This window comes from Petromyzon marinus, unplaced genomic scaffold (assembly GCF_048934315.1).
Source record: "Petromyzon marinus isolate PM22_M1 ecotype Great Lakes invasive population unplaced genomic scaffold, UKy_Petmar_22M1.pri1.0 PM_Scaffold_351, whole genome shotgun sequence".
NCBI classification, from domain to species: domain Eukaryota; kingdom Metazoa; phylum Chordata; class Hyperoartia; order Petromyzontiformes; family Petromyzontidae; genus Petromyzon; species Petromyzon marinus.
This window is the reverse complement of record NW_027423337.1, coordinates 90,738-100,595: the sequence shown is the minus strand read 5'-3', so window position 1 is coordinate 100,595 and position 9,858 is coordinate 90,738. Positions and strand designations below refer to the sequence as shown.

Here is a 9,858-nt window from a genome sequence, read left to right as displayed (position 1 = left end):
CGGTAGACACTCGGACATTGTGGTAGACACTGGGACACTCCGGTAGACACTGGGACACTGTGGTAGAAACTGAAACATTATGGTAGACACTGGGACACTCCGGTAGACACTGGGACATTGTGGTAGACACTGGGACATTGTAGTAGACACTGGGACACTCCGGTAGACACTGGGACACTCCGGTAGACACTGAGACATTGTGGTAGACACTGGGACACTCCGGTAGACACTGGGACACTCCGGTAGACACTGGGGCACTGTGGTAGACACTGGGACACTGCGGTAGACACTGGGACACTGTGGTAGACACTGAGACATTGTGGTAGACACTGGGACATTGTGGTAGATGCTGGGACATTGTGGTAGACACTGGGACACTCCGCTAGACACTGGGACGCTCCGGTAGACACTGGGACATTGTGGTAGACACTGGGACATTGTGGTAGACACTGGGACATTGTGGTAGACACTGGGACACTCTGGTAGACACTGGGACATTGTGGTAGACACTGGGACATTGTGGTAGACACTGGGACACTCCGGTAGACACTGGGACACTGTGGTAGACACTGGGACATTGTGGTAGACACTGGGACATTGTGGTAGACACTGGGACACTCTGGTAGACACTGGGACACTGTGGTAGACACTGGGACACTCCGGTAGACACTGGAGACATTGTGGTAGACACTGGGACACTCTGGTAGACACTGGGACACTGTGGTAGACACTGGGACACTGTGGTAGACACTGGGACATTGTGGTAGACACTGGGACACTGTGGTAGACACTGGGACACTGTGGTAGACACTGGGACATTGTGGTAGACACTGGGACACTGTGGTAGACACTGAGACACTGTTGTAGACACTGGGACATTGTGGTAGACACTGGGACACTGTGGTAGACACTGGGACATTGTGGTAGACACTGGGACACTCTGGTAGACACTGGGACATTGTGGTAGACACTGGGACATTGTGGTAGACACTGGGACACTCCGGTAGACACTGGGACATTGTGGTAGACACTGGGACACTCTGGTAGACACTGGGACATTGTGGTAGACACTGGGACATTGTGGTAGACACTGGGACACTCCGGTAGACACTGGGACATTGTGATAGATGCTGGGACATTGTGGTAGACACTGGGACACTCCGGTAGACACTGGGACATTGTGGTAGACACTGGGACACTCCGGTAGACACTGGGACATTGTGGTAGACACTGGGACATTGTGGTAGACACTGGGACACTCCGGTAGACACTGGGACATTGTGGTAGACACTGGGACATTGTGGTAGACACTGGGACACTCTGGTAGACACTGGGACATTGTGGTAGACACTGGGACATTGTGGTAGACACTGGGACATTGTGGTAGACACTGGGACACTCCGGTAGACACTGGGACATTGTGGTAGACACTGGGACACTCTGGTAGACACTGGGACATTGTGGTAGACACTGGGACATTGTGGTAGACACTGGGATACTCCGGTAGACACTGGGACATTGTGGTAGACACTGGGACACTCCGCTAGACACTGGGACACTCCGGTAGACACTGGGACACTGTGGTAGACACTGAGACATTATGGTAGACACTGGGACATTGTGGTAGATGCTGGGACATTGTGGTAGACACTGGGACACTCCGGTAGACACTGGGACACTCCGCTAGACACTGGGACACTCCGGTAGACACTGGGACACTGTGGTAGACACTGGGACATTGTGGTAGACACTGGGACACTCCGGTAGACACTGGGACACTCCGCTAGACACTGGGACACTCCGGTAAAACCCTCCGGTAAGATGCCGCGGTAAAACGCACGGATCAATTTTGTGGCGGTGGTAAACAAAATGAGGGGGTGTAGCGGCCTCTCAAGAGGCTCCGCGTTGGCGGTGTTCTGACAGACGCTGCGCTCTCGCCAGTGGACTTTTCGCATGCCATGCGCGTTTATTAGCCCAAAGGTGAGAGAGAGAGACGGTGGAAATCGGTAGAGACGGACGACGGACGGTGCGTCGGGTTACACAGGCGGGCGGGCGGGAATCGTGGTCAAACCTCGGGGGTTGTCGGTTCGATTTTCGTCATCTTTCCTTTGCGTTTATTTTTTTGTTAACTTAAAACTAAGACTAAAATCTCCCCCCCACACACAAACCCCACAACCCCCCACACACACACACAACCCCCCACACACACAACCCCCCCACAACGACAAACCCCACCACCGCACCGGCACCCGCACGGTTCGCAAGGAATTACGATTCAACAAAATTATAACGACGAACGACGCGGACGATAATAACGACGATAGAAGTAGTAATAATAATAATGCACCTCTGCGGTGAGTTTTCATTTTGCGAAAGCGTAAAAGCTCTTCCCGTCGACACAACAACAACAATAACAACAACAAAACCCAACCAACGCGTGACAACGAAAACGACGACGTGTGGGTGTGTGTGGGGGATAAAAAAAACGACACGCGAAATTTAGGGGGGGTAGGTGTGGGTGTGTGTGTGTGGGGGTGTGTGTGGGGAGTGTGTGTGGGTGTATGTGTGGGTGTATGTGTGGGTGGGTGTGTGTGGGGGTGTGTGGGGGTGTGTGTGTGGGGGATAAAAAAAACGACACGCGAAATTTAGGGGGGTAGGTGTGGGTGTGTGTGGGTGTGTGTGGGGGGGTGTGTGGGTGTGTGTGTGGGGGGGTGTGTGTATGTGGGTGGGTGTGTGTGTGTGGGGGGGTGTGTGTGTGTGGGTGTGTGTGTGGGTGGGTGTGTGTGTGTGTGGGGGTGTGTGTGGGGGGGGTGTGGGTGGGTGTGTGGGGGGAGGAGGGAATTAAATAAGTGGTTTAGGCACGGACACAAAGTGCCCGCACTGCCGCACGCAAACGAGACGTCGCAGCTCCGACGTCATCTGCTTCTGCTTCTTCTGCTGCTGCTGCTACACCACCACCACCACACGAGGCTACTACACCCCAACCCCTACTAACTACGGCACGCACGCACACACATTAATTAACACAGCGACGAACGCGGGCCCCGGCTTTGCAGTGTTATGTACACTAACACGCACGCTACACGCACGCGTCTATCCGTGTAAGCAAGCTGCAGCTGCTGCTGCTGCTGCTAAGAGTCTTTGTTGTAAAATATTGGCACGCAAGTTGGTACAAAGTGGTTGGTTACGCTGCTACGACTGCTGCTACTACTACGACTGCTCCTCCCGCTCACCTACCAGGGCGGAGGAAGATGGGAAGTTGGGGGACGGGGCCAGGTGGCATCACTCCGAGGGTCTGGCTCAGGGCAGGATGACGACGACGATGATGACGATGACGACGGTGATGATGATGACGACGGTGATGATGACGGTGATGATGATGATGGGGAGTTGCGGGCGGATCGGGGGCCAAGCAGGGCCAGGGAATGAGACTACAGTGACCAAAAGGCCGCGACAAATAAAATTGGGACCCACCCCAGAAGTCACTGAGATCGGCCTGGGGTGGGGGGTGGTGGGGGGGGGTGGTGGGTGGGGGTCACCCCCAGACCCCCCCCCCCCCCCTCTGATAACACCGCTGGGACCGGGCAACGTCCACAGAACGTTGCGAGCGCTACGACCCCGCCAGAGAACCCGAGTTCGATTCCCGCCCACGGCCACCTGTGGATAGCGATTATCTGAACAACCGGTCCCTGGACCGCCTCCCCTAGGTCGACTTAGCCTCAAATGAGTTACCTGGTTGCGGTGTGGAGTACAAAGGCGGCCAAAAGCCTGCTAGAGGCTACCTGGGGGATCTTTGTCTGTGTGTGTAGGTGCTGCTACTCGCAGCACTTGCCCCTACAGCCTGCTAGAGGCTACCTGGGGGATCTTTGTCTGTGGAGCAAACAGCCCAGGCTGAGGAATACGGGCGACGGCTTAGAGGCCGAATGGCAGTGCAGCAGTACAGCAGTGCACTAGTACAGCAGTACACGAGTACAGCAGTACAGCAGTACACTAGTACAGCAGTACACGAGTGCAGCAGTACAGCAGTACACTAGTACAGCAGTACAGCAGTGCAGCAGTACAGCAGTACACTAGTACAGCAGTACACTAGTACACTAGTACAGCAGTACACTAGTAGAGCAGTGCAGCAGTACAGCAGTACAGCAGTGCAGCAGTACAGCAGTGCAGCAGTACAGCAGTGCAGCAGTACACTAGTACACTAGTACAGCAGTACACTAGTACAGCAGTACACTAGTACAGCAGTACAGCAGTACACTAGTACACTAGTACAGCAGTCCAGCAGTACACTAGCACACTAGTACAGCAGTACACTAGTACAGCAGTACACTAGTACACTAGTACAGCAGTACACTAGTACACTAGTACAGCAGTACAGCAGTGCACTAGTACACTAGTACAGCAGTACACTAGTACAGCAGTACACTAGTACACTAGTACAGCAGTCCAGCAGTACACTAGCACACTAGTACAGCAGTACACTAGTACAGCAGTACACTAGTACACTAGTACAGCAGTACACTAGTACACTAGTACAGCAGTACAGCAGTGCACTAGTACACTAGTACAGCAGTACACTAGTACAGCAGTACACTAGTACACTAGTACAGCAGTCCAGCAGTACACTAGCACACTAGTACAGCAGTACACTAGTACAGCAGTACACTAGTACACTAGTACAGCAGTACACTAGTACACTAGTACAGCAGTACAGCAGTGCACTAGTACACTAGTACAGCAGTACACTAGTACAGCAGTACACTAGTACACTAGTACAGCAGTCCAGCAGTACACTAGCACACTAGTACAGCAGTACACTAGTACAGCAGTACACTAGTACACTAGTACAGCAGTGCAGCAGTACACTAGTACACTAGTACAGCAGTGCAGCAGTACAGCAGTCCAGCAGTACACTAGCACACTAGTACAGCAGTACACTAGTACACTAGTACAGCAGTACACTAGTACAGCAGTACACTAGTACACTAGTACAGCAGTACACTAGTACAGCAGTACACTAGTACAGCAGTGCAGCAGTACAGCAGTGCAGCAGTACAGCAGTGCAGCAGTACAGCAGTGCAGCAGTGCAGCAGTACACTAGTACACTAGTACAGCAGTACACTAGTACAGCAGTACACTAGTCCAGCAGTACACTAGTACACTAGTACAGCAGTACAGCAGTACAGCAAGTAGCCCCACACTGTGATCTCGCCTCACCACAGCCTCAAACACACGGAGCTTAATCTGCGTGTGTTTGATCGCGCGTAAACATCTCTACGTGTCGTCAAACCTGCCACCACCCGACACAGCCAATAATAGCAAATGGTGGCTTGCCGTGTAATAACCAGAGACACCGATTTACGTGACTGGTTGAGCACTCCTACCGGGTGTGGGCTGGAGAGTTCCACCACCACCACACCATCGTTCACAAACAACCACCACCACCACTCCATCGTTCACAAACAACCACCACCACCACACCATCGTTCACCCACCACCACCATCGTTCACAAACAACCACCACCACCACCATCGTTCACCCACCACCACCACCGTTCACAAACAACCACCACCATCGTTCACAAACAACCACCACCATCGTTCACCCACCACCACCACCGTTCACAAACAACCACCACCACCACACCATCGTTCACCCACCACCACCATCGTTCACAAACAACCACCACCACCACCGTTCACAAACAACCACCACCACCACCATCGTTCACCCACCACCGTTCACAAACAACCACCACCGTTCACAAACAACCACTACCACCACCACCGTTCACAAACAACCACCACCACACCATCGTTCACCCACCACCACCATCGTTCACAATTCCAGCATGCTGGGAGCTTGGTTGGCGGTGATGGTGACCCAAAGACACACACACACACTGATATCTTTATAATCATTCGCGCGATGTAACCTCAATCAAAACAAATAAACCTCTCACGGCTAATATCACCACCACGTGTTAAAGCAGCGATTTACCTAAACAACGTTTAACAATTAACTTGTGCAGGAACGGCGCTGGCTGGCCCATCACGAACGAGACGACCGACATGATCATCACCGAGTGCTCAACTCGTAGCAAGCTGCCGACGTTCTGTTCACGTGCATAACGAGAACTCGCTGGCTGCTGCTGCTGCTGATGCTGCGTGGCGTGGTGCTGGCGGGCGTAGCGACGCGACATTGACAGCGAACGTCCAAACAGCGGCGTCGCCAATGTGCCAGCGGTAGGCAAAGTGCATCGGAAAGTTGGGCAAACGAATTGGCTCCGTCATTACTGGCGAAACGTCGTACTCGGGTTGTGAATGTTGTGGCTTGGCCCTGCAACACACAACCGGTTAGTGGTGTACCAGTATACTACACTATACACTACACTATACACTACACTATACACTACACTATACACTAGACTATACACTACACTATACACTAGTGCTGTACCAGTATACTACACTATACTCTACACTACACTATATACTACACTATAGACTACTATACACTACAATATACACTATACACTACACTATAGACTATACTATACACTACACTATACACTACACTATAAACTACAATATACACTACACTATACACTAGTGCTGTACCAGTATACTACACTACACTATACACTACACTATACACTAGTGCTGTACCAGTATACTACACTATACTCTACACTACACTATACACTACACTATACACTACACACTAGTGCTGTACCAGTATACTACACTATACACTAGTGCTGTACCAGTATACTACACTATACACTACACTATAGACTACACTATACACTACACGCTACACTATACACTACACACTACACTATACACTACTAACTAGTGCTGTACTAGTGACGAATTGGCCACGTTCTGTTTACGTGACACAACCCTTACGAGTTGGCTGTGTCGGGTGGTGGCGGGTTTCCACGACACAACATTTATACCCCGACGCGATCTAACACCACAACAACCTCTATGATGGATGATAATGTTCCGGCAAGCTTTCCTGTCGAACTGAAACGGATTCTAAGAGTCGTCGTTTTTTCACACCCCCTGTTCGAGGAGTGAAGATGTTTAAACACAAAGATAAAGATCCCCCATGTAGCCTTAACACACTGTAGGGGCAAGTGCTGTTAGCGAGCAGCACCTCTTAAGGCCGGTAACGGTACACGAGGGGGTGGGTGGCCAGCACCACGCCCGACCGCCTTTGTCTCCCCAGTGGTGATGTTTACACACCGCTACACCAGGTACTCATTTGAGGCTGAGTCGACCTAGGGCAGGCCCGGGACCGGTTCAGATAATCGTCACCGGTGGTGTTGGCCGTGAGCGGGAATCGAACCCGGGTCGCCAGGTTATAGCGCAGCGTAGCGCTAACCGCTGCACCACCGCTCCCCACATAATGCAGAAGGGAGCCTTCTGCATTATAACCCTCGCGGCAAAAACGCGCGCACACGGAACTCACAGCAACAGGCAAGTGACCCGCAGTGCCTATCAGGTTGCTGGTTGGCCTGCTAACGAGAGACACAACAGCAGCAGACACAGCAGCAGCAACAGCAGCAGCAGCCAGCCAGCCTTCGTCTCGCCAGCCTTAGGCGAGTATTCGGGAAGACTTTCAGCTCGGGTGGAGCAAGTCGCAATCCGCTGAGTATCTCGCGCGCTACGGGACACCAGTGGTGGTGGTGGGTGGTGTGGTGGTGGTGGTGGTGGTGGATGGTGGTGGGTGGTGGTGGGTGGTGGTGGTGGGTGGTGGTGGTGGGTGGTGGTGGTGGGTGGTGGTGGTGGTGGGTGGTGGGTGGTGGGTGGTGGTGGTGGGTGGTGGTGGTGGGTGGTGGTGGGTGGTGGTGGTGGCTGGGGACGAGAATCTGGACCACTCGCCGGGATTTGTCCACGAGTAGCACTTCTGGTTTTGTCTGAAAGACTCTCAGCGGGTGGAAGGCGGCGTTACGTCTGCGACTTTACGAGACGCAACTTCATACGGGCGTTGGACGCTTTTGTCGCAAACTTAAAAGGCCTAAAAAGGGATCTCAACATGGGACAAACGATGTCCCAAGTCTCGCGCCGTGGTGGGGTTGGAGGATCACGGGTTCGACCCCGGAACGTGACGATGCCCTACTGCCGCTGCTGCTGCTGCACATTTGGAGTTTGCGTCTCTCCATCATCATCGTCGTCATCATCATCATCACGGTGGGCCGACGATAACAATGGTGATGATGGTATCAGCCGCTGGGTTTAGCTGCTACCCAGCCAGGTCGTTACAGCCGTCTACGACAAACAGAGCCTTCGTTTTCACTTTATAGTTTAACAATTATTAAAACATCTTTTGGCATTGACGCACACACGCACGAACCAAAACTCTCCTTCCCACAGCCAAGACACAAGTTGCATGCAACCTGGGTCTGAGACACACAAGTTGTCAGCAACCTGGGTCCCAGAGACACACAAGTTACATGCAACCTGGGTCCCAGAGACACACAAGTTGTCAGCAACCTGGGTCTCAGACACAGAAGTTGTCAGCAACCTGGGTCCCAGAGACACACAAGTTGTCAGCAACCTGGGTCTCAGAGACACACAAGTTGTCAGCAACCTGGGTCCCAGAGACACACAAGTTGCATGCAACCTGGGTCTCAGAGACACACAAGTTGTCAGCAACCTGGGTCTCAGAGACACACAAGTTGTCAGCAACCTGGGTCTCAGAGACACACAAGTTGTCAGCAACCTGGGTCTCAGAGACACACAAGTTGTCAGCAACCTGGGTCTCAGAGACACACAAGTTGTCAGCAACCTGGGTCTCAGAGACACACAAGTTGTCAGCAACCTGGGTCCCAGAGACACACAAGTTGTCAGCAACCTGGGTCTCAGATACACAAGTTGTCAGCAACCTGGGTCCCAGAGACACACAAGTTGTCAGCAACCTGGGTCTCAGATACACAAGTTGTCAGCAACCTGGGTCCCAGAGACACACAAGTTGTCAGCAACCTGGGTCTCAGAGACACACAAGTTGTCAGCAACCTGGGTCTCAGAGACACACAAGTTGTCAGCAACCTGGGTCTCAGATACACAAGTTGTCAGCAACCTGGGTCCCAGAGACACACAAGTTGTCAGCAACCTGGGTCTCAGAGACACACAAGTTGTCAGCAACCTGGGTCTCAGAGACACACAAGTTGTCAGCAACCTGGGTCTCAGAGACACACAAGTTGTCAGCAACCTGGGTCCCAGACACAAGTTGTCAGCAACCTGGGTCCCAGAGACACAAAGGTTGCATGCAACCCAACACGGTTGTCGCGACGGGCATGGAAAACAGAAGCTTATGCACTGGTGGTCGTGGGTGGGTGATAGTGGGGGGGGGGGGGGGGTGATAGTGGGTGGGTGATAGTGGGGGGGGTGATAGTAGGGGGGGAGGGGTGATAGTGGGGGGGTGATAGTGGGGGTGGTGATAGTGGGGGGTGATAGTGGGGGGGGTGATAGTGGGGGGGGGGGGGGTGATAGTGGGGGGGGGTGATAGTGGGGGGGGGTGATAGTGGGGGGTGATAGTGGGGGGGGTGATAGTGGGGGGGTGGGTGATAGTGGGGGGAGGAGTGATAGTGGGGGGTGATAGTGGGGGGGGGTGATAGTGGGGGGGATTTGGGGGGGGTGATAGTGATAGTGGGGGGGGTGATAGTGGGGGGGTGATAGTGGGGGGGTGATAGTGGGGGGGTGATAGTGGGGGGGGGATTTTGGGGGGGGTGATAGTGATAGTGGGGGGGGGGTGATAGTGGGGGGGGGATTTTGGGGGGGGTGATAGTGGGGGGGGGGGTGATAGTGGGGGGGGGTGATAGTGGGGGGTGATAGTGGGGGGGGGCTATG

General features: G+C 53.2%; 1 long non-coding RNA gene across 1 annotated transcript; it reads right to left on the bottom strand.

Annotated features, from left to right (window-relative positions):
* Positions 1–1,943: 1,943 nt before the first annotated feature.
* LOC142923238 (uncharacterized) lies at positions 1,944–9,387 on the bottom strand. The gene is made up of 2 exons (XR_012940627.1): positions 8,895–9,387; positions 1,944–8,863 (listed from the first exon to the last, which is right to left on the bottom strand). It is a non-coding gene; the product is annotated as an uncharacterized LOC142923238 (long non-coding RNA).
* Positions 9,388–9,858: the final 471 nt, after the last annotated feature.